This window comes from Rissa tridactyla, chromosome Z (genome assembly GCF_028500815.1).
Source record: "Rissa tridactyla isolate bRisTri1 chromosome Z, bRisTri1.patW.cur.20221130, whole genome shotgun sequence".
NCBI classification, from domain to species: domain Eukaryota; kingdom Metazoa; phylum Chordata; class Aves; order Charadriiformes; family Laridae; genus Rissa; species Rissa tridactyla.
In genome coordinates, this window is record NC_071497.1 from 88136840 (window position 1) to 88164216 (window position 27377).

A 27377-nucleotide genomic window follows, 5' to 3' on the forward strand; every position below is an offset into this window, starting at 1 on the left:
CGAGCGGAACGCTACGGTGTTGGTGAGGCTGAGGGTGTTGTGGGAGAGGTTGGTATCTCCTCTGAGGATGCTTATGGCTGGTGCTGTGGCTGCTTTTGGCATTATTTTTTTCTTTTCCTTTTGCAGAGGGAAGAGGAGGGACCTGGTGACAGCAGGACTGTATTGGATGGCTGGTTTCTGTGGACTGCATCGAGGAAGGATTCAGATGCCCGGCCCTCCGAAAGCTAAGTTGAGAGTCAGGCACTGGAGAGGGGCGGAGGTGGACAATTGCCAAATGGGGTCTTTGATGTTAGCGTAGTGAGGAGGGCTGTCCTGGGGCACAGCCTCCTTTGGGCAGGTCAAGGATGTTGCTTACTGTTCGGCACGATGTTAGCGCGTCCCGGGCAGGGCAGTTCCAGCCTGTGCGTGTTGTCGTGTCGTTCACGTGGTCTGTGTTTTGCATCTTAGCCCTTTCCTGGCTCTCGAGATCATCTTTAAGGTCCAGGAGCCCGTTGTGGGGCATCGGGTGTCATCCTTAGGGTCTCAAATGCTCGGACCTGTGGGCGTAGCACCACTCGGCTGCCGCCGTTCTTGCGTTAGAAACTTAATGCGTGCATTGGTCTTGCGTCTCGGAAGTTTCCGCACGGCCCGCTTCCAGGACGAGGACTTCTTCCCTGCGTTACTGCGTTCTTAGTCTTGAAGGCAGGCTTCCTGCGTGTCCGTCTTGTTGGGCTCGACAGTCCCTTCTTATTATGGACCGCCACGTTCTACACTTTGTTTCGGGGGCTTCCGTAGAGCGTCTTCACGTCGACATCATCACGATCCCCCAGATTTTCTTGCACGATGGTGACTTTGGTCCCGTTGTCATCTTTCCTGATGAGAGTTTTCTCTCGTCTTTGAGGCGCATCATCCGTAGCGTTCTGTGTAGCGTCTGTCTGCAACCGTGAGTGTTTGGCTCGGGGCTGCCCTGCCCGGGTGTGTAGCATCCAGGGTGGGCGGAATCGTGTGGAGAGTCTCTATGTATTATATGAATCTCTGTAGATCGGGGCAAAGGTGTTAGAGTCATCTCAGGGTAGCCATCAGGAGGTGGTGTGGACAGCTCTTGCATTTTTCTTGTTTGGGAAGAGCAGAGGCATGTTGGAAAGGCAATACAGCAGTAGTGAAGAAGAGTTCCTGTGGAAGAGGGTATGGCTGCTTTTTGTGGGGATTTGTTTTTTGTCATTTTCTTCGTGTAAGGTTGTATTTGGACCTTAGATGTATTTGGAAAAAGGTGCAAGACTTTGTTATTACGACCTTATTGCTCTCTGCCTCAGGGTGATTTCTCTGATGTTCTTGCAGATGCAGCGGGACAAGCTTGGCGGGGCAGCGTAGGATAGGGGAGCAACGTAAGAAGGTGGGTCAGCACATGGTGTTAGAGAGAAGATGGGGCTTTGAGTACTGTATGTATTGGTTCTTTCCGATTTGAAGTTTTGAAGCGATGCATGACATGGGATGTGGGGACGGGGATGAGTCAGTCAAGGTCAGCAGCGGCGGGTGGGCTGAAGTATCACATCTTCCTCAGAGGGAGCAACTTTCATGTTTGAAGCAACCCGTGTTGGTTGGGTTTTACAGGCACTTTGCGAGCCTTCAGGTTGCATGCCTCAGGGGAGGACGGGCGGGCGAGGCGAGGGAGCGGGAGATGGGAATGGGTCCGCACGTGTTAGGGTTTTGGGCGGTATCTCAGCACGCGTTTCTTTGGTTGGCGTGACACGCAGGGTCAGAGGGACGATGCTGCACGCCCACTCAGTAGTCCCAGCAAGTGAGGCGCTTGTGAACCTGTTGGTGTCTAATAGCAAAGTACTACGTTGCAGATCAGTGGAGTGTTTGTCTTTGGTTTTGCAGGGTTGCGCGCCTCTGGAGCCGGACGAGCGTTGGAGGTGTGCTGGGTAATAGAGAGGTAGCGAGTGGGGGTGGTGGCTTCCCGTAAGCTCAACAATAATATTGTGTGTCTAGGTGTCTTATGTGCCAGAACCGGAGAGCGCTGCAAAGTCTGAATCTGGAATCTGTGTGGAGCAGGTGAGCGGAAAGGTACAGTGCATCTGATGTGGGGGATATTGCAGTACGAGTTAGAGTTGACGGATGCGATGGTGCCTGATGGCACCGTTTTGTGGAAATTGGAGTTCCCTTGTTTATTTTTGCGGATGGTGAAGAGGAAACTCAGCGACTCTTGGATCGCTCTGTAGTTTTCTCGTCTGCAGTCTGGGGCGGTGCAGCGTGGTAACACGTCTGATATGTCCTCTCATTGTAGCGCGCTGTCTCGTCCGTTTTGTAATGGGTTGTTCTCTGTTTGACTGCAGATTGCATTCTACCGCCCCCTATAATGTTATGTCTTGGATTCTGTTGCTCAGTCATTTTATCGAGTGCCGCCTGCGACCGGGATTGTAGCGCACTCGTACGTGGGTTTGCGATCGGCGGTTCAACTGTTTGCTGTTTATTTGAGCGGGTATTGGCTTGTGCTGACCCGTATAGTGCAATGTCTGGTGTTGGATTGTCATGTCATTGTTTGGATTGTCATTTCAGCCATTGTGTTAAAAAATTCTCAAGACCATGCAGTTCTGGACTCGTTTTCTTTTTATTTCACCATGTATCGGATTGTAGTGGCCGGTATACTGTTAGGTCTTGCATTTTATATTGCTCTGGACCCGTCTCGATTGATATCTGATATGGTCTCTCATTGCAGTGTTCTGTCTCGTCAGTTTTGTATGCAGTTCTAGAATCGTTTTCTTTGTATTTCACCGTGTATCAGATTGTAGTGCCCGGTATACTGTTAGGTTTTGCATTTTATATTGCTCTGGAACCGTCTTGATTGATATCTGATATGTTCTCTCATTATAGCGCGCAGTCTCGTCAGTTTTGTAATGGGTTGTTCCCTGTTTGACTGCAGATTGCGTTCTACCGCCCCCTATAATGGTATGTCTTGGATTCTATTGCTCAGTCATTTTATCGAGTGCCATCTGCGACCGGGATTGCAGTGTACTCGTCTGTGCGTTTTCGATCGGCGGTTCATTATTTGACTACCTCTTGCCTCTTCCTGCCCCTTGTTGTGTTTTGTCTTGCATTGTATTGCCCTGTAATCGCCCTGACGACCGTCTGATCCGTTCTGGTACGTGCCGCTTGGTATTGCGGGTTTTTTAAACATTTGTTCTTTATTTGGCTGCGTATTGCCTTGTAGTGCCCTGTATGGTGTTCTGTCTTGCGTTGCATTGCGCCGTCGTTCTCCTCACTGTCATTGTGGACGCTCTGGGATAGTAGCCATCTGTATCGTGGGGGTTTTATCCGGTGCTCTTTCTTTGACCACCGTGTATTGCCGTGCTACTGCCTTTGTGTTGGGTCTCGAATTGTATTGCCGCGTCATTGTTTTGACTGCCATCTGATGCGTCTGAGCATTAGACCGTCCTCTGTTGTCTTACGTTGTGCGTTGTATTGCTCTGTCGGTATCTTGCCTGCTGTCTGACATCTGTTGGCGTTGGAAGGCACAGTATTGTGGGTCCCTTCGTGGGTTATTTATTTGACTGACTATTGCACTGTACTGCGCTGTGTAAAGTTACGTCTCGGATTCTGTTGTCCTGTAACTGTCTCGACCGCCACCTGATGCCCTGTGGGATGGTACTGCCCTGTGTGTTGGGGTTTTGTCAGGTTGTTCTTTCTTTCATTCTGTTTTGCATTGTACTGCCCTGTGCTGTGTTATGTTTGGCATTGTATTGCCATGTAATTGTCCTGAGTGCCACATGATATATTGTGGCAGGGTGCTGCAGTGTGTTTTGTGGTATTTTTTTAAGGGGTGGTTGTTGATGTGAGTGTGTTTTGCCTTGTAGTGCCCTGTATTGTGTTTTGTCTTGCGTTGTATTGCCCTGTCATTGTCTAGACGGTCATTTTATAGACGTTCTGTCCTAGGACTGCACTGTAGTGTGACTTCTTTAATAGGTTGTTGTTTCTTTGACCGTGCAGTGTCTTGTAGTGCCCCATATCGTGTTACGCCTTGCGTTGTGTCGCTCTGTCGTTGTCTCGACTGCCATCTGAGAGAGAGTCTGGCATTGTATGGCACTGTACTGTGAATTCTTTCCTTGGCTGTTCTTTATTTGATGGTGTATGGCGTTGTACTGCCCTGTGTCACTTTGTCTTGCCTTGTATTGCCCTGACGTTGTCTTGCTTGTTATTTGAGCTTGTCTGGGATTGGACTGCACTGTATTGTGAGTTTCTGAATGAGTTCTTGGGTTGTGTGTTCCATCGTAGCGTCCTGTACTGTTAGGCATTGCATTGCATTGCCCCATCGTTGTTTTGACGGTCACTTGAAACATTCTGTCGGAGGACTGCGCTGTATCGTGGGTGTGTTGATGGGTTGTTCTTAATTTGGCTGCGTATTGCCTCGTGCTGCCCCGTGTTGTGTTATGTCTTGCATTGTATTGGTCTGTCATTGTTTCGACTGTTGTTTTAGGCTGTCTGGGATTGTACTGCTCTGTGTTGTGAATTCTTGAATTGGTCGTTCTTTGTTTGACCGGTGTGGTGGTGCGGTGGCCTCCTCCCCGCCGTTTCCCACCCCCTCACCCCCCCCAACCCCCTTTTCTCTCCTCCCCGCAGGCAACAGAGTCAACACACCGTCTGGAGTGAGGACTGAACTATTTTTTTCCCAGGCTGATCTGACTACAAGTCAATTAGCTTCCTCTACAAATAGTGGACAGGACAAGAGCCCTTGGAGCCTTCCTGCCCGGCAGCGGCCTGTTCGCCACCTGCTGCGCTTGAGCGGGGACGCTCACGTAAGGTTCTGCTCCTCGAGGTTGAGAGACGCCTTGCCGCAGCAGAATCTGGGTAAGTGACTAATAGCATGCAGAGCTTTGCAATCATAGCTGAGTGATAGAACGGGTTGATGGCGCAGATACGATCCTTTAGAGGGAAAGGGTTGCCCAAGGCCGGGGCAAGGATGGGATCCAGCCGCACCTAGACTCCTCTCGGAGAAGGAGTTTAGAAAGCAAGGGGGTCCTTTCCGAGCCTCGTGACTCAAGGGGAGGGTCTCCCTGACAGCTCGCCTGACCCTGGCCCCTAGGCAGTAAATAACCCGGGGTACGTGGCCGTGCAATCTGCTGAAGCGCTGTCACGTGCACTTCTACCTTTCTTGAGTCCCTGCGTGTGTGTTTCTAAGTGCGCTCTGTTCTCTAGGCATCCATTTTCAGTGACTGGGACTTCTTCCCTGCATTCTTAAGATCTTAGGTCTTGAAGCCAGGATTCCTGCGCATACATCTTTTCAGTTTGAGAATCACTTTGTGTGGTGTGTCATGTTTGTGGTTTTGTGGTCTTGTTTTTGTGCTGGTGTTTTGGTTGGTGTTTGTTTTTTTTTTTTTTTTTTTGGCTAATTGGCAGAGCGCCCACTGGGCGCTTCTTGTCCTGCCGAACAATTTTAAAGCGCTGATCGGACTTGCCTCTCAGAAGTCTCCAGACGGTCCTCTTCTGCAGCGTCGTTGCCAGCTGCCTGAGCAGCTGTCTTCTCTGAGCCCTAGCAGTTCTAGCCACCTACTGTTACGCACTGGGATTTCTTCCCTGCATCCTTACGTTCTCAGGTCTTGAAGCCATGCTTCCTGCACATACGTCATCTCTGTTTTGACAGGAACTTCTTGGAATGGTCCGTTACATTTGACTCTTTTATGGCTTGGCCGTAGAGCCTGGTCGCGTCAGCGCTGCGGCCCTGTCGGTCTTCTTGCCCGACAGCGTCTCTTGTCTGAAAGTCATTCTTCTTGTGGAGAGTTTTCTCTCGTCTCGGAGTCACGTTGTCTCTAGTGCTGTGTGGTGTTGGGCTGCACGTGGGTGTGTTTGGCGTGGAGCTGCGCTGCCTGGGGCTGTAGAGTCAGGGGTAGGGGGAAGAGCAGCAAGAGTCTATGGGTAATACGTTGATCTAATGATACTGCTGAGGCAAAGGTGGTACAGTCAACTCCCATCAAGTAGCCATCAGCAGGTGGTGTGGGCAGCTCTTTAATTAAGGGGTTTTTTTTTGGGATGAGCAGAGCTATGTGGGACATGCTGTTCAGCAGTAGTGAAGCAGACTGCCTCTCCAAGATGTTAAGGCTGCTTTGTGTGGGGTGTGATGTTTGTGTATTTTTTTTTTTGATGTCAGGCTGTAATTGTACTCCAGCTGGTATTTCTAAGTCAAGAGAAGACCTTTTCGGGGGGTGTGGAGTGTCACATGGGGTTCCCCCCAAAAGAGGCAGTTCACAGTCCAAAAATGCCTGAAAATTCATGGGGGGAATGTGTGTTTAAAAATAGAATAAAACCTGTATATATGGGCATGAGGCATTGAAATAAAGGACTTTCTCATTTTTATACCTATTGTTAAACATGAGTTTATGTATATAAAAAGGAGTTCAAAATAAAAACCTCCATCTGCTATATTATAGAAACGATGTTATCATATTGAAAGATCTGTCCCATAGCCAATTTTTGTCTTCATGGTTCTCTCTCTGTCTGGCTCCCTCTCGCTTTCTTCTGTCTGGTCTGTAGCCCATGGTTGTTTTCTTTCCCCTGTGGCTCCCTTTGCCTGTTCCCTGCCGCCCCCGCTTCTCTGCCCTGGAGCAGATGGCTGTTGTATTGGGTTTACGTGACAAGGTCTTTGCGGGGGCAGGGGCTGCAGGGGTGGGTTCTGTGAGAAGACACCAGAAGCTCCCCCCACGTTGGGCACAGCCAGCTCAGAGAGGGACCTTCCGCTGGTCAAACACCACTGTGGTCAGCAACACTGGCCAGGAGCGGAGCAGAGAGTCCCCTGCAACCCCTGGAGGCCCCGCTGTTGGAGCAGAAAAAAGAGGGCGAGGAGGAGGGAGCGGCAGAGACAATGCGAGATGAACCGACCACAGCCCTGACTCCCTGTCACCCTGCGTTGTCCGGGGTTACGATGTAGAGAAGTTCATCAGTGAAGATGATCCCAGACAAAAAGAGAGGGGTGGTGGGAAGGTGTTTTTTAAATTCGTTTTTGTTTCTCATTATGCGATTGGCAATAAATTAAATGGATTTCCCCAAACTGAGTCTGTTGCTCAACGTACAGGCTTTTTGATGTTAATTTCTCCCCTTGTCTCGTTGAGGAAGGGCAGAGACAGAGTGGCTGGGTGGGTACCCAGGGGCCAGCCGAGGTCAATCCACCACAGATGACTTCTACTACGCTCCCTGGCCTTGTCTTTTCACGCTTGACTAAGTTTCTTGTACCCGATCTCTTTTGAAACTTAATTTCTTACTTTCCATCTCTTTCTTTCTAATTCTTATGTTTCTTGATCCCAGTTAGTTTTCAATTATTCTTGCTACCTTTCCCTCTATCTGTCTCCCCAAATAAGTTTTAATTTCTTTCCCACGTTTCTTGTACCCTGTCGCTTTTCATAATAGTCTTCCTCCCTCTCTTTCTGTGCAGTCTTGGGTATGATTCTTGTATCCTGCACCTTTCAAAATTTTGTGTCTGCATCTCCTTCTAACCATTTCCCTGTCTATAATTCCCTGTTCTTCCCTCTCTGTCCTGCACCCTGTCACTTTTTTCATGTTTTTTTTCTACATCTCTCTGTTAGTTTTTGCTTATGTTTCTTGTGCCCTGTTGTTTTTCGAAGTTTTCTTTCAATGTGTACTTCTGTCGGGGTCCCTGTTTCTCTTTTTTATTTCTTCATGATTTTACATTTCCCCCGCTCCTTTGTCTCGTCTCTGTCGTCTTGTCCTGCTGGTCCCTTCCGCCTCTCTCTCCTGCTCCCCGTCTCTCTTCTTTGTCCTTCCATCTCTCTGTCCCTGGGCTTTTTTGCACAGTGTCTCCCTTCTCCTCTCTCAGCTCTTGTTGGCAGCATCCCCTTTCCTGCCTTCCTGTCGCACCCCCCTTCCCTATGTCCCTCTGTTCTTCCTCCTGCTTTTTCCTTCCCTTTTCTCCCGCTGTCCTGTTGCCTTTGGGCACTGAGCCTCGTAGCCAACTCGCTGCCGGGATTTCTTGGGCACATGAAGGAAGAAACACTTCCTGCCTCCTCTGTGCACCTGGCTGCCTTTGCTGCCCCCAGGGTGCAGAGCTGGCTGGCTTGCTGGGAGGGGCTCAGGGGAGGGGGTGATGTGCTGTGGGGCTTTGGCAATGGCCCCTGTTTCCAGTGGGCTCCAGCTGGGGCTGAGGCAGCCCAGGTGGGACCCATGAGGTGAGCATGGGCTGGGCCAAGGGCTTAAAAAGAAAGGCTGCCCTGGGGATGGGTCTGCTTTGCCAAGGGCCTCTAGCTTCCAAGGGGGCTGCCTGGGCACAGCTGCCTGCCAGCGCTGGCTGAGGAGTCAAACGAAGGGGGTTCCGACAGGCAGGTGCCTCCAGCCAGGAACGGACGGTCCCCGCAGCGAGGAAGGATCCCTCCCAGCCATCCCTGACGGAGGGCACCACCAGCACAGAGCGCCGGGAGCTCGCTGCCTTCGTCGGCTGCGTGTGTGAGCCTCATGGGACAAGAGCGTCGAGGCACCCCCTGCCCGCTCCTAGGTGGGCAAGGGTCGTCAGGTCGCCTGCACCACGGAGGACGAAGGGGCAGAGAGAGAAGCCTGTGAGCAGCGAAGGTCTCCCACACGTGCCAGGAGCTGCGGTGAGTCGTGTGCCCTCTTGTGCATGTCCAGGCCTTTCCCTGCCATGCCTCTTCTGATCTCTGCCTGCCGCCTTGCTTGTCCCGGCTTCTGGCTCCCCAAAAGCTTTTTGCTCTTCTGCTTAATGCCAGCATGTTCTTTCTCCCCTTCTCCGTTTCCTTTCTGTGCCTCTGCCTTCCCAGCTCCCCATGCTCTATTATTTTATTCTTCCCCCACTGCCTTCTTCGCTGTTGCTTGTGAAAATTGCATTTGTAGGTCTCCCCCTACCCAGCAACCTGTCTCTATTTCTAGTGACTCCCTCTGCTCCACCCCGCATCCCTCTTCCAGTGTCCTTTCTCTGTGGCTGTCGGTCCGACTCCATCTCCTGCTATTTAAATGGCTGCCTGCCTGTATGGCCAGTACCCCGTTGCTTTCCAAATCTTCTTTCTGTGTCTCCATTTACCCAGATCCCTGTCTGTGTTTTTTAATGCTTCTTGCCTGTCCTCTACTTAGTTACTTTTCCAATTTTGTTTCATTGTCTGTCTTTATTCAGTTTGTTGACCCTTTTTTTTTTGCTCCCTGTTTTCTTAATCTGTTTGTTTTTTAAATTTTCTTTCTCTCAACTTTTATCCAGTTTGCCATCCTCGCCTTGTTATTTTTCTTGTCTTTCTCTTACCCCCTCGCTTTAAAAATTCTGTGTCTACTTTTATGAAGCTGCCAGTACCAATTTTGGTTTCTTCTGTATTGGTCTGGTACTCCGTTCCGTTTACACTTTTTTATTTATTTTGCCCTTGCTATGTTTTTAATTTTTTTCCTTTCTTTCTGTCATCAGTCTTGCTTTTAAAAGGTTCTTTTTGTCCATTTTTATCTGGTGCACTGGGTATATTTTTAAATGTTTTCTTATTTCTTTAATGCAGAGGCTTTTTAAAATTTTCTTTCTACATCTCCGTTGCAGTTTGCCGTCCGTGTTTCCTAATCATTTTGTTTTGTTTCCCCAATCCCCATCACTTCTTAAGTTTTGGGGTTTTTTGGTCTTGTTTGTTGTCTTTATGGCTTATCTTTTCATTGAATCATTTCCTGTCTTTCCTTCCTGCTGTTGCATTTAAAATTGTCTTTCTACATCTGTCTTTGGTCGCCGTCCCTAATTTGTAATTTTTCTCTTTATTTACTCTACTGGTACCGCTCTTTCAGTGTTCTTGCTATGTATACTTTTGTTCTCTTTGCTGTCATTTTAAAATTATTTGTTGTCTTTCCTTAACGCTGTTGCTTTTTAATTTTTGTTTCTACGTCTCCGATTTAGTTTGCCATTGTTATTCTGTAATTCGTTTCCTTGCTCCTTTAATCACGGACGCTTTTAAGATTTTCCGTTTACACTTACCTCCTTTGCTGTCTTTCTTTTTAATTGTTTCTTGTCTTTCCTTCGTGCCCTCTGTTTTTTGATTTTCTTTCTAAGTGTTTTGAGTTCGCCATTTCTATTCTTTAATTTTTTTTTTCTTATTTTCTTAATTCCTGTGACTTATAAAATTTTACGTCTGAGCTCTTTCTCTCAGAAACCCGTCCTCAGCTGTGTTTGTGCCTCGGAGCCCTGTTATCACCCTCTGTGCCATCTAGGATGCTTCCATTTGGTCCCCGGCCTCCTGAGGACATCTGCACTCTGTTCCACCGCCCCCCTCCACTTTCCTCCTCATGTCCCTGTACCTTCTTCTGTCCCTGTGGCCCATTCAGGACCCTTCTCATCACGTCACAACAGCTATAGATGCCTCCAGGGTTACCCTTAGCACATATTCAGCTTTGTCGCGGACTTTGCGCACCCCTCTCCTTCCCTCGGAAGACTTCCCAAGTCCCTATATGTGACACAGTGTCACACACCGAAGTTTTGCTTAGCGTAACTACCTAGACCTGTGGAGCCTTGGGCTGCAATATAGAATCATAGAATGGCTGAGGTTGGAAGCAACCTTGAAGATCATCAAGTCCAACCATTAACCTACCCTCACCAAAACCACCTCTAAACCATATCCCTAAGTGCCATACCTACCCTTTTTTTAAACACCTCCAGGGATGGTGAATCCACCACCTCCCTGGCCAGCCTATTCCAATGTTTAATAACCCTTTCAGTGAAAAAATATTTCCTAATACCCAATCTAAACCTCCCCTGACATAACTTGAACCCGTTTCCTCTCATCCTATCACTTGTCACCAGGGAGAAGAGGTCAGCCCCCATCTCTCTACAACTTCCTTTCAGGTAGTTGTAGAGGGTGATAAGGTCTCCCCTCAGCCTCCTCTTCTCCAGGCTAAACAATCCCAGCTCCCTCAGTCGTTCCTCTTAAGGTTTGCCCTCCGGCCCCCTCACCAGCTTTGTAGCCCTTCTCAGGACATGCTCCAACACCTCACTGCCCTTCTTGTAGTGAGGGGCTAAAACTGAAGGTAGTACTCGAGGTGGGGCCTCACCAGAGTTTAGGAAGCAAGGGCTTCCAGTCTGAATGTCACTGCTCGGCAGGAGGGTCTTCTCGGCTGTTCTTCAACACCCAACGCTGTTCTTCTGTCCTCTCCTCCTTAGAGCCGTGCAGCTATTAGTTCCCTGGCCTCCGAGGCAACGTTTACTCAGTCTGGATCCCCTCCAGATTTAATCATCACGTTCCCTGTCGCTTTTCTGTCTCTCCGGCTCCGTCGGGACTTTTCTTCTCCCGGTCACGATGCCCCTCGGGAGTTTCCCGGCGACCGGCATGCATCTCGTAGCATTTTAGGTGGGTCCGTCTTTGAGATGTAGTGCACTCATTTGTTTCTCTGTGCTACCTAGGATTCCCGTATTTCGTCTCCAGCCACCCGGGAACACGCGTACTCCCCTCAGACGATCATCCGAGTTCCTCCTAGTCCTCCGCCCAGCCTTCTTTTGTCTATCAGCACCCCTCGATGCCCCTTTTTTCACCCTCACCAAGCCTCCCGAGACCTTTCTGGAACACCACAGCTCCTCATAGCATTTTATCTCCCTTTCTGTCTCTCTTGTTCCATCAGAGCCTCCCGTGCTTCTTTGCTACGTGGCGCCCCTTCATCTTTCTCTCTACCATCGAGGGCGTCTCCATGGAGTTCCGCTCTCACTCCTTCGTCTGTAGTTTGTCCGTACCTCTTCCTGAGGCTCTTAAAGCCTTGCTGCATGTCCGAGCCTTTTTTTCCTACCCTACCCCCTCAGAACGCCTGCGCTTTTTAAAGCCTTGTCTTCCGAGTCCTTTCTTATACTCCACAGCACTTCAGCTCCCTTTCGATTTTGTTCTTTTTGTGCTCTCCAGAGCGCCCTTAACTTCTTCTTTGATGCTTAGGATGCCTTTATTCTGTCCCCTGACATCATCTGTACTTTGTCAAAATTCCCTTCAGAGTTCTGTCTTGTTATCTGTGAGGCTTATTCGGTCTCTCAGGCGGGGACTCGTCCGCTACCATCGCTGAGCTATCGTAAGACATCCCTGTCCTGGTTTGAGGTAAAACAGAACCAATTTTCCGATTTGTAATTTTACTTTTTAGCTGGGTCTCTTCTAACTGGCTAAAGTCTGAAATTAACACCATATTGTTCAGCAACTGTTTACTCTCAGAGTGATAAGTCCTGATTATACCAAGGAACCGTATGCACAAAGGTTCTTGCTTAGACTTATTGCTATAACAACCAAGGTCAGCTAGCTTCGCTGCTTGCCCCATTAGAGGTTCAGAAGCGGAGAAGCGTAGAGGGGTCGCACCTGCAGGAAGAAGCAGATGGGACAGGTGACCCAAAACTGACCAACAGAGTATTCCATCCTATCTGCATCACGCTCAGTATAAAAGTTGAGGGATGAAAGGGGAAAGGGGGTTCTGGGTCACTTTTTCTTCAATGGCCGACATCTAAAGAGGACAGCTGTTCTTCTACACTACTCATACAGCTGTTCTTCTACACTCATAAGTGTCATTAACTCTTCCTCTCCTCTGTGAGGAGGGAGGGGGGAAGGGCTATCTGGTTTTCTGATTGGCCAATCTGGACAAAACCACGACAATCCCTTAAGCGCCAGAACGTCATTTTAGCTCTGGAGCACATCTTGCACCCTTTTTTTCCCCTCCGATCCTTTCTCAAGTTTGCAACGGTTAATGCCATCAGTCTTCCTGTTCTTTCTTGCTTTTGGTGCGCCTGAAGTCAGTCCCCTGAGGACAATCGTACTTTGCTCGATGCCCTGTTGATCTCATCGCATCCCAAGATATGTTTAGTTTCTCTGGCTCCTTCAGGACCTCTCTAATCTATGCGATAACGCGTCTTGTTCTGCGAGAACCTTTTCCAAAGTCATCTATGTGCTCTAGAGCCTTGTGTTTGGTTTCTGTGGTATAATATTTTTCTACTTTGCATTGGGTTTCCTAAAGATGTCTACCATAGTCTCAGATCTCCTCGTAGCCTTCATCTACTTCTATCCATATGTCCACTATGATGATTTTTGCTGCCTTTTACAATTTGTTTTTCTTCTAGCTACTTAGGTGTTAATTAGGGTGCTTTATGGAGGTTCAGGAAATATGTGACTTGTATTTCCATGCTTTTTTGTTCCTTTTTGTATTTTGGGACTCAAGTAGCGCTGTTGAGTAAAAAGTCAAAGAGAGATTATCAACATGACTTTAAATTGCTAGCAATTTACAGTAAATACCGTATTTCACAGAGGAATATGTTTTGGAGAAAGTTTTCTTACAGAATCTGATTCTGTTTTGTTACTCACTCCCATCCACAAAGGGCTTCTGGCAGAAGTTCAGTAGTGCACGCAGTCTCGCTAGAAATAAGGAATGACCCCATAATAATATATCGTGTTTGGGTTTGTATTTTTTCCTTTTTGAAGGACGCTTAAGTACCTAAATTGAAATGATAATGTTGTCGTTGCACTGAATAAACTACTTTGCTATAGAGATTAGTCTGATATTTATTTTTTTTCTATCTACATCCCGTAAAAAAAATAATTTAATTGCTTACCTGGACACATCATTGATGGTATAGATGTAGTTGCAGAGGAGGAGCAGATAATGGTTTTTCTAGCAAGGGTCACTCTTCACTATTTTGTAGTTGGTAAACTTAAAGCAAATAACAACACCTACTGCACCTTCAGCTGCTTTTATACTTCTGGGGGTTGGCCCCACCCTTTACCCAGGGGATTGTGGGAAAGATGGTGGGCGGGGCCTGAGGGCCGCAGGCGGGGCCCGGGGTATATGAGCCACAGCTTCAGGCCAGGAACTTATTCTGCTGCTGGTTTTTTCCACGGTCAGAAGTTTCTTAAGTGTTGTTTTGGATCTTGTGTGGTTTTTTTGGGAAGGCTTGTTTTAGTGTTTAAAGTAGTATAGGTAAGACATCAGAGGTAAGACTTTTTGATGTAAGGGTTGTTGCTATAGAAAGTGGAGTTGTATGTTTGGTTTTTTATTTTTGCTCCTGTATTTTTAGTTTTATAGGGAGCATTTAGTTTGTTTACATGGTTTAATAGTATGTGTCCTTTTTTTGCTTATGGCAGATGGTGTGTTTTATTGTAATTTCTGATTTCATCGAATATAAAATTTTATACTTCTTTCTAATTTTGATATATGCTATATTGTTGCTTTCATTAGTCTCAATCGGATGCGTTATGAGATATTAGAGCAGGATTTAGTGTGACTGTCTTGTATGTATCCATATATCAAGTTTACTTGTTTTGAGAAAGCAGCAGGGTCATAACAGTAGGGACGGCTCACCATTTTCCTCCAGAGCATGTAGGGTATCACAGGGGCTCTGAAGCTTTTGCAGTTTGCAGGAGGTTACCGGTAGGGTCCATAACAGTTTTCCTAGTTTTCCAGGTCTGTAGCAGAGCCCGGAGTCTCTGTGAAGGCAGAAGACAGGAGATGTTTGCCAAACACAGGGCAGGGCTCAGAAGAGCAGGTCCTGAGGAGCGGTTGGAAAATAAGGGGCAGGAGTTGTGGGGAAGCAATAGGGCTTCTTCCTTGACGGTTCAGGAGAAGGGAGGGAGTTTGTAAAGTTTTGGCATTAGGGGATGGCTAGGAAAGGGAGGCGGGTTCATGTGTTTTTCTTGGACAAGTTTTGTCATTCGGTTTGGTTGTCGATGGTGTCTGGTCTGTTCTAGGGTCTGGCATTTGAGGTGAGCCGGATAGTATCAAGGTAGAGCACAGGGCTGGTGGTTTGGCAGAAGTGCAGTGCTAATGTTGTGTTTCTTGGTGTCTTAGGTGCCGTGAATAACTGTCATTGCAGCATCCGACTCTGGAATCGGTGCGGAGAAAGCAATCGGACCGCACCAGCGTTCAGGAGGCTCGAGGGGTTTTGTGGAGGAGGTCGTCATTTCCTCTCAGGACGCTTATTGCTGGTGTTGTGGCTGTTTTTGCAATGACTTTTTCTTTTCCTTTTGCAGAGGAAGAGAAGTATGCCCGTGACCCAGGTTGTGTTTTGTGGACTACGTCAAGGATGGAATCAGATGCTAGCCCTCCAAAAGCTAAGTTGAGAGACCAGCACCGGAGAGGGGCGGAGGCTGACAATTGTGTAATGGGGTCTTTGACGTTAGCATAGCAGGGAGGGCTGTCCCGGGGCACAGTCTCCTTTGGGCAGGTCAAGGATGTACCTTACTGTCCAGTGTTACATTAAGACATCCCGGGCAGGGCAGTTCCAGCCTGTGTGTGTTGCCATGTCGATTGTGTTGTCTATGTTTTGCATCCTAGACCTTTTCTTGGGTCTCGAGATCATCTTTAAGCTCCAGGAGCACGGGATGTGCATCGGGTGCCATCGTTATGGTGTCAAATGCCTGCACCCGTGGGCATAGCACCAACCATCTGCCTCTCTTCTTGCATTAGAAGCTTAAGGCGCGCATCGGTCTTGCGTCTTGGAACTTTCTGGACGGTCCACTTTAGCGACTGGGGCTTCTTCCCTGTGTCGTTACGTTCTTAGGTCTTGAAGCTAGGTTTCCTGTGTGTCCATCTTGTCAGGCTCGACAGTCCCTTCTCAGGAACTGTGAAGTTCTACACTTCGTTTCAGGGGGTTCTGTGGAGCCTCTTCACATCGTCACCAGCACAGTGCCGCAGGCTGTCTTGCCCGACGGTGACTTTGGTCCCGGCGTCATCCTTCTTGCTGAGAGTTTTCTCTCATCCTTTGAGGCGCGTCGTTCATAGTGTTCTGTGTAGCGTCAGTCTGTGTGCGTTTGGCTCGGGGCTGCCCTGCCCGGGCGCGTAGCGTACAGGGTAGGCAGAATCACGATGAGAGTCTGTAGTGAATATGAGGATCTGCCTAGATCCAGGCAAAGGTTGCTCAGTCGTCTCTAATCGATTAGCTCTCGAGAGCCTGCGTGGACGAGTGTTACATTAGCGGGCGCTGGCATAAGTGGAGCCAAGTCGGAGAGGGTGTTTGCGGCTAGCGAAGGGGACAGTATCTCAAAGACGGTAAGCCTGCTTTGTGTGGGGTGTAATGTTTGCAGGTTTCTCTTTTTTGGATGACAGGCTGTAGTTGGACTTATGTGAACAGGGTTCCTAAGTAGATAGAAGACCTTTGGAATTAAGCTACTTCTCTGCATCAGGGTAATGTTCGATGTTGGTGTATTGGGTTTTTCTTCAGGTGCAGAGAGATGAGATGGACAGGGATACGCAGGGGAGCCGACGGGAGCGCAGGACAAAGGTGGCTTAGCCTGAGGTATTAAAGGGAAGATGTGACCGGCGGCTCCACGAATACATTTGGCCACTTTTTTTCATGTGAATGTGAGGTTACGTAGCCACATGTGGAAGTGCTGGACTGAGGTTCAACAGAACCAGTGTTGTTTTCAGTCACTTTGCTTTGCAGGTAAGTCTCTTCCAACGAACTGAACTGTCTCTAAAATAACGAAATATTTTTCAGGTAATATCTGCCTTCAAGGTGCCAAGACCCTATATTTACACTTAACGCGAAGGGATGCCGTGCAGAGAGGCTCTTGCTTATACTTATTCCTAAACAGTGCAGCTAACTTTTCTATATGCCCCTTCGGAGGCAGAAAAGCGTAGAGGGATCGCACCCACGGTGAAGAGAAAACAGGACCGGTGACCCGAACCTGACCGATGGGGTATTGCATTCCATCGTCATCACGCTCAGTATAAAAGTGGAGGCATCGAAGGGCTTGGTACCTGTCGTCTGGCCTTTGAGGACTCCTCTGTCTGTTCATTGTCCTTTGACCCCGATCCGTGCATTTATGCAACGGGGTCTGGAATCCGGTTCCAGTTTGCCACCGAGTCCGGTCCCAGACTTTCCCCGTGTCCGCTGGTGAAGCAGTGGTCATCCTGGGAGTTCCGTATCGGGTTGTGTATGTCCAGTATACATTTAATTGGTTTCTTGTTACTGTTGCTTTTTCTCGGTATTATTTTGCTGTTAAGATTTCATTACAGTTCAGTTTATCTTTCAGTCCCTAAGTATCGCTGTCTTGTTCTCCTCTGCATCAGTAGAGAAGGTAAAAGGGAGCACGTGTCACTTGTTTTACTGCACGGCCTAAGGCACAACAGCAAGGACAGACAGGGCACGGGAGCAGACTCGGCCGAGGAGAGCGGCGGCCTCAAGCCTCGGTTCTTTCTCAGCCGCTGCATTACAGGCAGCGTACAAGCCTCTGCTTGCGCTCTGTCCGTCGGTCTGATCCAGAACGTAGTTCTGGCACAAGTCGGGTTATATGTGTCGTCTTGATAGAAATGCTGAATGACTCGTTGTGGGGTTTTTTTTATAAGGAAACTAAAGCACATTGAGCCTTGATTAAAGATATTGTTATTGTGCTTAATGATCTTCTTGCCTATTTAGGTCAGGATGATGTCTTTCTCTTTCTGTCTACGCCCTGCAAAAGATTAAATAAGTTTACTTCTCTACCCGGTCCAGTTGCTGACACAATCGACGTAGCTGTATAAAAGAGTATGTATTGTCACTTCCTGTAAGGGCTGCTTTCTCTGTTTTGGTGTTTTGCATGCTGTACTTTTCAGGCCTATGAGGAAAGGAGCAGCTGCTCCTCTGGCAGGCTCTATGCCTTGTTGCCCCAGCCCCTTTCCCAGGTGCTGGTGGGAAGGGCGGTGGGCGAGGCCCGGGGTATATAACCCACAGCCTCTGCTGGGGCAGCTCATTCCGCCACCAGGCGTCTCCAGGGTCGCAGCTCCGCCGGTCCTTCAGTCGATTGCAGCTTTGGAGCTGGCTCAGCTCCTGGGGCGGAGATGTTATCCCACTTAGAGAATAGCAGGTAAGAAGCTGGAGGTGGTAAGACCTTGAGGACCAGGTGAGGTCTGGCAGCATGTAGAGTAGAGAGCGGTCTCGTATGCTGCTTCTCTTCCTTGTGGTTTTTCAGGTCAGTCACGTTGTAGTGAGCGTTCAGAGGTGGCGGGATGGTTTAACAGTATGGTTTTCTTTATTCCAGGTGCGGCGTGTTTTCCTGGAAGCCCTGACTGTATTGAAGATGGAACGTTGTTTGATTCCCCTCCCTCCCCCACCGCCCCGGGTTTTGCTGCATCCCAGGTAAGATAACGATAGCACTTGTCTTAATCAGGCAGATGATGAGATTCTTTCACAGGGCTTGGGTGTGCATCTTGTCTGCAGTCTTAGGCGGAGTTTTTGCATTTCTCAAGAAAGCAGCAGGGACGTAAGGTATAACGTCTTTCAGGGTACGGGACGGCTCATCGCCTTCCCCCACGGTGCGCAGAGTGCCGCCGCGTGCCTGGAGCCTTTGCGGCTGGCGGCAGGCCCCCGGTGTAGGTCGGGTCAGGACTTTGCTGACTCTGTGTGTCTTTAGCAGGGCCCAGAGTCTGTGGGAAGATGGGAGATAGGAGGTGCCTGGCGAAGGCGGGGCTCGGAAGAGCAGCTTCCGAGGAGCAGCCGACGCCGGGGGGTTGGGCTGGCAAATAGAGGGTGGGAGCTGTGGGGAAGAAGTGGGGCTCCTTCCCTGATGGCTCAGGGAGAAGAGAGGGGCTTGGCACTGGGGGAGGGCTAGGAAAGGGGTGTGCGTTCACGAGTCTTTCTCGGACAGGTTTTGCAGTTGGGTTTGGGTGTCGACAGAGCCTGGTCTGTTCTAGGCTCTGGCATTTGAGGCGAGCCGAATAGTATCGAGGAGGAGCACGGGACTGGTGGTTTGGCAGAAGTGCAGTGCTAATGTTGTGCTTCTTGGTCTCTTAGGTGCCGTGAATAACTGTCACAGCAGCCTGCAACTCTGGAATCATCACGGAGCAGGCAAGCGGAACGCCACGGTGTTGGTGAGGCTGAGGGTGTTGTGGGAGAGGTTGGTATCTCCTCTGAGGATGCTTATTGCTAGTGCTGCGGCTGCTTTTAGGATGACTCTTTTCCTTTTGCAGAGGAAGAGGAGGAAGCTGATGACCACAACAATAGATCGGATGGCTGTTTTCTGTGGACTGCCTCAAGGATGGATTTGGACCCCTGGCCCTCCACAAGCTAAGTTGAGAGACTGGCACCCTAGAGGGGACGAGGTTGAGAATTGAAAAAATGTGTTTTTGAAGTTGGCATAGGGGAGAGGTTTGTCCGGGAGCGCAGTCTCCTTTAGGCATGTAAGGGACGCGGCTTACTGTTTGGCATTCCCGGGCAGGGAGGTTCCAGCCTGTGTGTCTTGTCGTGTCTTTCGTGTGGTCCGTGTTCTGTGTCTTAGACCTTTCTCGGGTCTCGAGGTCATCTTTAAGCTCCAGGAGCACGGCATGGCGCCTCAGGCGCCATCCCTAGGGTCTCGAACACCTGCACCCATGGGCATAGCACCATTCGGCTGCCGGTCGTCTTGCGTTAGAATCTTAAAGCATGCATTGTTCTTGCGTCTCGGAAGCTTCTGGACGGCCCACTTCCATGACTGGGACTTCTTCCCTATGTCATTACGTTCTTAGGTCTTGAAGCCAGTCTTCCTGCGCGTATATCTTATCAGTCTTGACAGTCCCTCCTTATCACCGGTGATGAAGTTCTACGCTTTGTTTCAGGGGCTTCCATAGAGCCTCTTCACATCACCACCACCGTCTCCAGGTCTTCTTGCCCGACGGTGACTTCCGTCCGGGTGTCATCCTTCTTGCTGAGAGTTTTCTCTCAGCCTTGAGGCGCGTTGTTTTTAGCGTTCTGTGTAGTCTTGGTCTGTGATTGTGTGTGTGTGTGTGTGTCTGTCTGGCTCGGAGCCCCCCTGCCCGGGTGTGCAGAGTCCAGGGCAGGCAGAATAGTGATGAGAGTCTATAGTTAATATGTGGATCTGTCGAGACTGAGGCAAAGGTTGGGTAGTCATCTAGAATCGACGTGCTCTCAGTAGGTTGGGTGCGTGGGTTTTTCATTAGTGGGTGTTGGCGTAAGCAGAGCTCAGTCAGAGAGGCTGTTCATGGTTAGCAAAGGAGATAATATCTCAAAGATGTTCAGGCTGCTTTGTGTGGGGTGTAATGTTTGTGGGCTTACTTCTTTTTTTGTTTTGGTGGCAGGCTGTAGTTGGATCTAATTGAACAGTGTTCTGAAGTAGAAACAAGACCTTTGGAATTAAGCTATCGATCTGCATCAGCGTAATGTTTGACTGATTTTTTATCTCTTTGTAGATGTGGAGAGACAAGATGTGCAGGGTGATGCAGTAGAGCAGAGAGGAGCGCTGTACGGAGGTGGCTCGGCTTGTGGTATTAGAGGGAAGATGTCACTGGCACCTCTATGAATACAACTGGGTACTTTTTTTTTTTTTTCATGTGAATGTGAGGTTGCGTAGCCATGTGCGAATGTGCTGGTCTGAGGTACAACAGAGCCAATTATCCTTTCAGTAATTTTACTGTTCGGGTAAGTCTCTTCTAACTAACCGAACTCTCTGAAGATAGTGACGTATTTTTCAGGTCCTATCGGCTTCCGGAGTGCTAAGAGCATATATTTACACTTAATGCCAAGGGATGCTATGCGGAGAGGTTCTTGGTTATACTTATTGCTGTAACAACCTGTGTCAGGTAACTGTGCGCGCAATGTTGGAGGGTCGGAAGCGGAAAAGCGTAGAGGGGTTGCACCCACGGTGAGGAGCAGACAGGACCGGTGACCGAATCCGAGTGACGGGGTATTCCATCCCATCCTTATCGCGCTCAGTATTAAAGCTTGAGGGATCAAAGGGGTCGGTACCTTTCCTTCAACATCCAGCGTCTGAGGACTCCTCTGTCCGTTTGTCATCCTTTCATCCCAATTCATGCGTTTGCGCCACCAGACCCGCACTCCAGTTTCCATCTGTTGCTGACTCCAGTCTCGGACTTTCCCCATGCCTGCCAGTGAAGTGATGGTCACCGTGGGAGCTTGATACCGTGTTGTGTGTATATATTGTATATATTTCCTCATTGTCTTGTTACTGTTGTCTTTTGTTGGTATTATTTTTCTGTTAATATTTCATTACAGTACACTTTCTTTTTCAATCGATAAATCCCTCTCATTCTTTTCTCCCTCGGGAGAGAAGTTAAGAGGGAGCATCGGTCGCTTGTTTTAATGCCCAGCCTAACCTGGGACAGCGATGACAGGTAGGGCACCCGAGCGGACTCGGGCGAGGAGAGCGGCAGCCCAAAGCGTCGGTTCTTTCTCAGACGCTGTATTACAGGCAGCGTACAAGCCTCTGCTTGCGCTCTGACTGTCGGTCCTATCCAGAATACAGTTCTGGCAGAAGTCGGGTAATATGCGTGGTCTCGCTAGAAGTGCTGTATGACCCATTGTGGGGTTTCTTTTACAAGGAAGCTAAAGCACGTTGAGTCTTGATAAAAATATTGTTATTGCGTTTAATGATCTACTTTCCTCTGTAGGTTAGCGTGACATGTATCTCTTTCTGTCTACGCCCTGCAAAAGTTTAATTAAGTTTACTTCTCTACCGGGTCCCGTTGCTGACACAAGTGATGTAGCTGTAGTAAAACAGCACTTATTGCTACTTCCTGTAAGGGCTGCTTTCTCCGTTTTGTCGTTTTGCACGCTGTAATCTTCAAGCACGTGAGAAAAGGAGCAGCCGCTCCTCTGGCAGACTTTATGCCTTCTGGTGGTGGGCCCGGCCCCTTTCCGCGGCAGTGGTGGGAAGGGGGGTGGGCTGGGCCCGGGGTACAGGAACCAGGGCCTCTGCTGGGGAAGCTCATTCCGTCGCCGGGCTTCTCCACGGTCAGAGCTATGCCGGTCCTTCAGTCGATTGCAGCTTTGGAGGCGGCTCGTCTACTGGGAAGGAGATGTTCTCCCACTTAGAGAATCGGAGGTATAAAGTTGGAGGTGGTAAGACCTTGAGGACCGGGTGAGGTCTGGCAGCGTGTAGAGTAGAGAGCGGTCTTGTATGCAGCTTCTCTTCCTTGTAGGTTTTCAGGTCAGTCACGTTGTAGTGAGCGTTCAGAGGCGGCGGGATGGTTTAACAGTATGGTTTTCTTTATTCCAGGTGCGGTGTGTTTTCCTGTAATCCCTGTCTGTATTGATAATGGAATTTTATTTGGTTTCTTTTTTTCACTGGTTTTGCTGTGTCCCAGGTAAGATAACGATAGCACTTGTCTTAATCAGGCAGATGATGAGATTCTTTCACAGGGCTTGGGTGTGCATCTTGTCTGCAGTCTTAGGCGGAGTTTTTGCATTTCTCAAGAAAGCAGCAGGGACGTAAGGTATAACGTCTTTCAGGGTACGGGACGGCTCATCGCCTTCCCCCACGGTGCGCAGAGTGCCGCCGCGTGCCTGGAGCCTTTGCGGCTGGCGGCAGGCCCCCGGTGTAGGTCGGGTCAGGACTTTGCTGACTCTGTGTGTCTTTAGCAGGGCCCAGAGTCTGTGGGAAGATGGGAGATAGGAGGTGCCTGGCGAAGGCGGGGCTCGGAAGAGCAGCTTCCGAGGAGCAGCCGACGCCGGGGGGTTGGGCTGGCAAATAGAGGGTGGGAGCTGTGGGGAAGAAGCGGCGCTCCTTCCCTGATGGCTCAGGGAGAAGAGGAGGGGTTTCTCAAGTTTTGGCACTGGGGGAGGGCTAGGAAAGGGAGGCGAGTTCACGAGTCTTTCTCGGACAGGTTTTGCAGATGGGTTTGGGTGTCGACGGAGCCTGGTCTGTTCTAGGCTCTGGCATTTGAGGCGAGCCGGATAGTATCGAGGAGGAGCACGGGACTGGTGGTTTGGCAAAGTGCAGTGCTAATGTCGTGTTTCTTGGTCTCTTAGGTGCACTGAATAACTCACCATACCCTCGGACTCTGGAATTGGCACTGAGCGGGTGAGCAGAATTTCTCAGCGTTCATGAGGCTGAGGGTGTTGTGGGAGAGGTTGGTATCTCCTCTGAGGAGGCTTATGGCTGGTGCTGTGGCTGCTTTTGGGATAATATTTCTTTTCCTTTTGCAGAGGGAAGAGGAGGAAGCTGGTGACCGCAGGAATGGATTGGATGGCTGTCTTTTGTGGACAGCCTCAAGGATGGATTTGGACCCCTGGCCCTCCACAAGCTAAGTTGAGAGATTGGCTCCCGAGAGGGGACGAGGTTGAGAATTGCAGAAAGGTGCCTTTGACGTTGGCATAGGGGAGAGCTTTGTCCGGGAGCGCAGTCTCCTTTAGGCACGTAGGGGATGCGGATTACTGTTTGGCATCACGCTAGTGCGTCCTGGGCAGGGCGGTACCAGCCTGTGGGTGTTGTTGTGTAATTTGTGTGGTCTGTGTTCTGTGTCTTAGACCTTTCTCGGGTATCAAGGTCGTCTTTAAGCTCCAGGAGCACGGCATGGCGCCTCAGGCGCCCTCCCTAGGGTCTCGAGCACCTGAACCCATGGGCACAGCACCATTCGGCTGCTGGCCTTCTTGCATTACGAGCTTAAAGCTTGCATCGTTCCTGCTTCTTGGAAGTTTCTGGGTGGCCCACTTCTGTGACTGGGTCTTCTTCCCTACGTTGTTATGTTCTTAGGTCTTGAAGGCAGGATTCCTGCACGTACATCTTACCAGTCTTGACGGTCCCTTCTTATCACAGATGATGATGTTCTACATTTTGTTTCAGGGGCTTCCATAGAGCCTCTTCACATCACCACCACAGTCTCTAGGTCTTCTTTCCTGACGGTGACTTCAGTCCCAGTGTCATACTTCTCGCTGAGAGTCTTCTCTCATCCTTGAGGCGCGTTGTTTTTAGCGTTCTGTGTAGTGTCAGTCTGTGATTGTGTGTGTGTCTGGCTCGGAGCCCCCTGCCCGGGTGTGCAGAGTCCAGGGCAGGCAGAATAGTGATGAGAATCTATAGTTAATATGTGGATCTGTCGAGACTGAGGTAAAGATTGGGTAGTCGCCTGGAATTGATTAGCTCTCAGTAGGTTGGGTGTGTGGGTGTTTCATTAGTGGGTGTTGGCATAAGCAGGGCAAAGATGGAGAGGCTGTTAACAGTTAGCGAAGAGATAATTTCTCGAAGATGGTAAGACTGCTTTGTGTGGGGTGTGATGTCTGTGGGCTGGCTTTTTTTTGATGACAAGCTGTAGTTGGACCTAGTTGAACAGTGTTCTGAAGTAGTAACCAGACCTTTGGAATTAAGCTACTGCTCCACATTAGGGTAATGTTTGATATCGGTGTGTTGCTTTTTTCCAGATGCAGAGAGATGAGATGGGCAGGGCGATGCAGGGGAACCGAGAGGAGCGCCGTACAAAGGTGGCTCAGCACAAGGTAATAAAGGGAAGATGTGACCGGCGGCTCCATGGATACAATTGGGTACTTCTTTTTTTCATGTGAATGTGAGGTTGCGTAGTCATGTGCTAATGTGCTGGACTGAGGTTCAACAGAACCAGTGTTGTTTTCAGTCATTTTACTTTTCAGGTAAGTCTCTTCCAACTAACTGAACTGTCTGAAAATAATGACATGTTTTTCAGGTAGTGTCCACTTCCAGAGCACCAAGACCTTACATTTACACTTAATGTGAAGGCATACCATGCAGAGAGGCTCTTGCTTATACTTATTGCTATAACAGCGCCGCTCAGCTGACTTTTACATATGCCCCATCGGAAGCAGAAAAGCGTAGAGGGGCGGCACCCACAGTGAAGAGCGGACGGGATCGGTGATCCGAATCTGACCAACACGGTATTGCATCCCATCGTCATCACGGTCAGTATAAAAGCAGAGGGACCAAAGGGGTCGGTACCTTTCCTTCGATGGCCGGCATACGAGGACTCTGTCTGTTTGGCATCCTTTGATCCCGATCGTGCATTTATGCAACCAGATCTGGAATCTGGTTCCCATAAGTTTTGAGGTTCGGTCCTGGACTTTCCCTGTGCCTGCCAGCGAAGCGATGGTTATCCTGGGAGCTCCATACCGGGTTGTGGGTACATATTTTCTCTGTGCTACTGTTTTACTGTTATTGTTGTTTCCTTGGTATTACTGTTCTGTTTATATTTCATTAGAGTTCAGTTTCTTTTTCAGTTCCTAAGTCTCCCTCAGGAGAGAAGTTAAAAGAGTGCATCTGTCACTTGGTTTAATGCACAGCGTAATCCATGACAGCAATGACAGATAGGGCACCGGAGCGGACTCGGATGAGGAAAGCGGCAGTCGGAAGGGTCGGTTCTTTCTCAGCCGCCGCATTACAGGCAGCGCACAAGCCTCTGCTTGCGCTTTGTCTGTCATTCCTATCCAGAACATAATTCTGGCAGAAGTCAGGTAATACGCGGGGTCTGGCTAGAAGTGACATATCGTGGCTCCCCCCGCCCCCCCAGTATTTTGGGTTTTCTTTTTGAAGGAAACAAAAGGACATTGTGTCTTGATTAAAAACATGGGTATCGGGCCTAATGATCTACTTGCCTGCATAGGCTAGGATGACGTCTTTCTCCTTCTGCCTATGCCCTGCAAAAGTTTAAGTTTACTTACCTACCGGGCCCTGTTTCTTACACAAGTGATGTAGTTGTAATAAAAGAGCACGTATTGTCATTTCCTCTAAGGGTCGCTTTCTCTGAGTTGGTGTTTTGCACACTGTAATTTTCAGGCCTGTTGAGGAAAGGAGCAGCCGCTCCTCTGGCAGACTCTATGCCTTGTGGAGGTCAGCCTGGCCCCTTTACCAGGGGATGGTGGGCAGGGCCCGGGGTATATTACCCACAGTCTCTGCTGGGGCAGCTCATTCTGCTGCCAGGCGTCTCCAGGGTCGGAGCTCCACCGGTCCTTCAGTCGACTGCAGCTTTGGAGGCCGCTCAGCTCCTTGGGTGGAGATGTTATCCCGTTTGGAGAATCACAGGTAAGAAGCTGGAGGTGGTAAGACCTTGAGGACCAGGTGAGGTCTGGCAGCACATACAGTAGAGAGCGGCCTTGTATGATACTTTTCATCCTTGTGGTTTTTCAGGTGAGTCATGTTGTAATGAGCATTTCGGGGTGGTGAGATGGTTTAAAGGTATGGTTTTCTCTCTTCAGGCACGGCTATTTTTCTGGAATCCCTGTCTGTATTGAAGATGGAACTTCCTTGGTGTTTTTTTTTTTTTTTCACTGGTTTTGCTGTATCCCAGGTAAGATGCTGGTAACATTTGTCTCAATTGGGCAGATCATGAGATTACTTTGCAGGGACTGGGTGAGCATCTCGTCTCAAGAAAGCAGCAGGGATGTAAGGTATAATGTCTTTCAGGGTGTGGGGCAGCTCACTGCCTTCCCCCACAGTGCGCAGTGTTCCGCAGTGTGCCTGGAGCCTTTGTGGCTTGCGGCAGGCTCCTGGTGTAGGTTGGATCAGGGCTTCGCTGACTCTGTGGGTCTGTAGCAGAGCCTGGAGTCCGTGGGAAGACAGAAGATAGGAGATAATGGCAGAATTAAGGGAGGGGCTGGGAAGAGCAGCTCCTGAGGAGCGTCTGATGCCGGGGGTTCGGGCCAGCAAATAGAGCGCGGGAGCTGTGGGGAATAAGTGGGGCTCCTTCCCTGACAGCTCAGGGATAAGAGAGAGGCTTTCTCAAGTTTTGGCACTGGGGGATGGTTAGGAAAAGGGATGCGGGTTCACGATTTTTTCTCGGACAGGTTCTGCAGTTGGGTTTGGGTGTCGACGGAGCCTGGTCTGTTCTAGTTTCTAGCATTTGAGGCGAGCTGGATATCATCGAGCTGGGGCACGGGACTGGTGTTTTGGCAGAAGCGCAGTGCTAATGTTGTGTTTCTTGGTATCTTAGGTGCTGTGAATCACTGTGTAGCACTGGCTCCAGAGTCGACAATGAGCAGGCAAGCAGAATGCCTTGGCATTCATGAGGCTGAGGGTGTTGTGGAGGAGGTTAGCATCTCCTCTCAGGGTGCTTATTGCTGGTACTGTGGCTGCTTTGAGGATTATGGTTTTTCTTTTTCTTTTGCAGAGGCACAGGAGGAACCTGGTGACCACAGGAACGTATTGGATGTCTGTTTTCTGTGGACTGCCTCAAGGATGGATTTGGACCCCTGGCCCTCCACAAGCTAAGTTGAGAGACTGGCACCCTAGAGGGGACGAGGTTGAGAATTGAAAAAATGTGTTTTTGAAGTTGGCATAGGGGAGAGGTTTGTCCGGGAGCGCAGTCTCCTTTAGGCATGTAAGGGACGCGGCTTACTGTTTGGCATTCCCGGGCAGGGAGGTTCTAGCCTGTGTCTGTTGATGTGTCATTTGTGTGGTCCGTGTTCTGTGTCTTAGACCTTTCTCGGGTCTCGAGGTCGTCTTTAAGCTCCAGGAGCACGGCATGGCGCCTCAGGCGCCATCCCTAGGGTCTCGAACACCTGCACCCATGGGCATAGCACCATTCGGCTGCCGGTCGTCTTGCGTTAGAATCTTAAAGCATGCATCGTTCTTGCGTCTCGGAAGCTTCTGGACGGCCCACTTCCATGACTGGGACTTCTTCCCTATGTCATTACGTTCTTAGGTCTTGAAGCCAGTCTTCCTGCGCGTATATCTTATCAGTCTTGACAGTCCCTCCTTATCACCGGTGATGAAGTTCTACGCTTTGTTTCAGGGGCTTCCATAGAGCCTCTT

The 27377-nt window shown here is 49.4% G+C and overlaps 1 long non-coding RNA gene across 1 annotated transcript in view; it reads left to right on the forward strand.

Annotated features, from left to right (window-relative positions):
* The first annotated feature begins 1322 nt into the window (after window positions 1–1322).
* Window positions 1323–27377, forward strand: part of LOC128902736 (uncharacterized) — a 34411-nt gene continuing 8356 nt past the window's right edge. The window contains exon 1 of the long non-coding RNA XR_008463873.1: window positions 1323–1372. This is a non-coding gene — a long non-coding RNA (uncharacterized LOC128902736). The remainder of the gene's footprint in view (window positions 1373–27377) is intronic.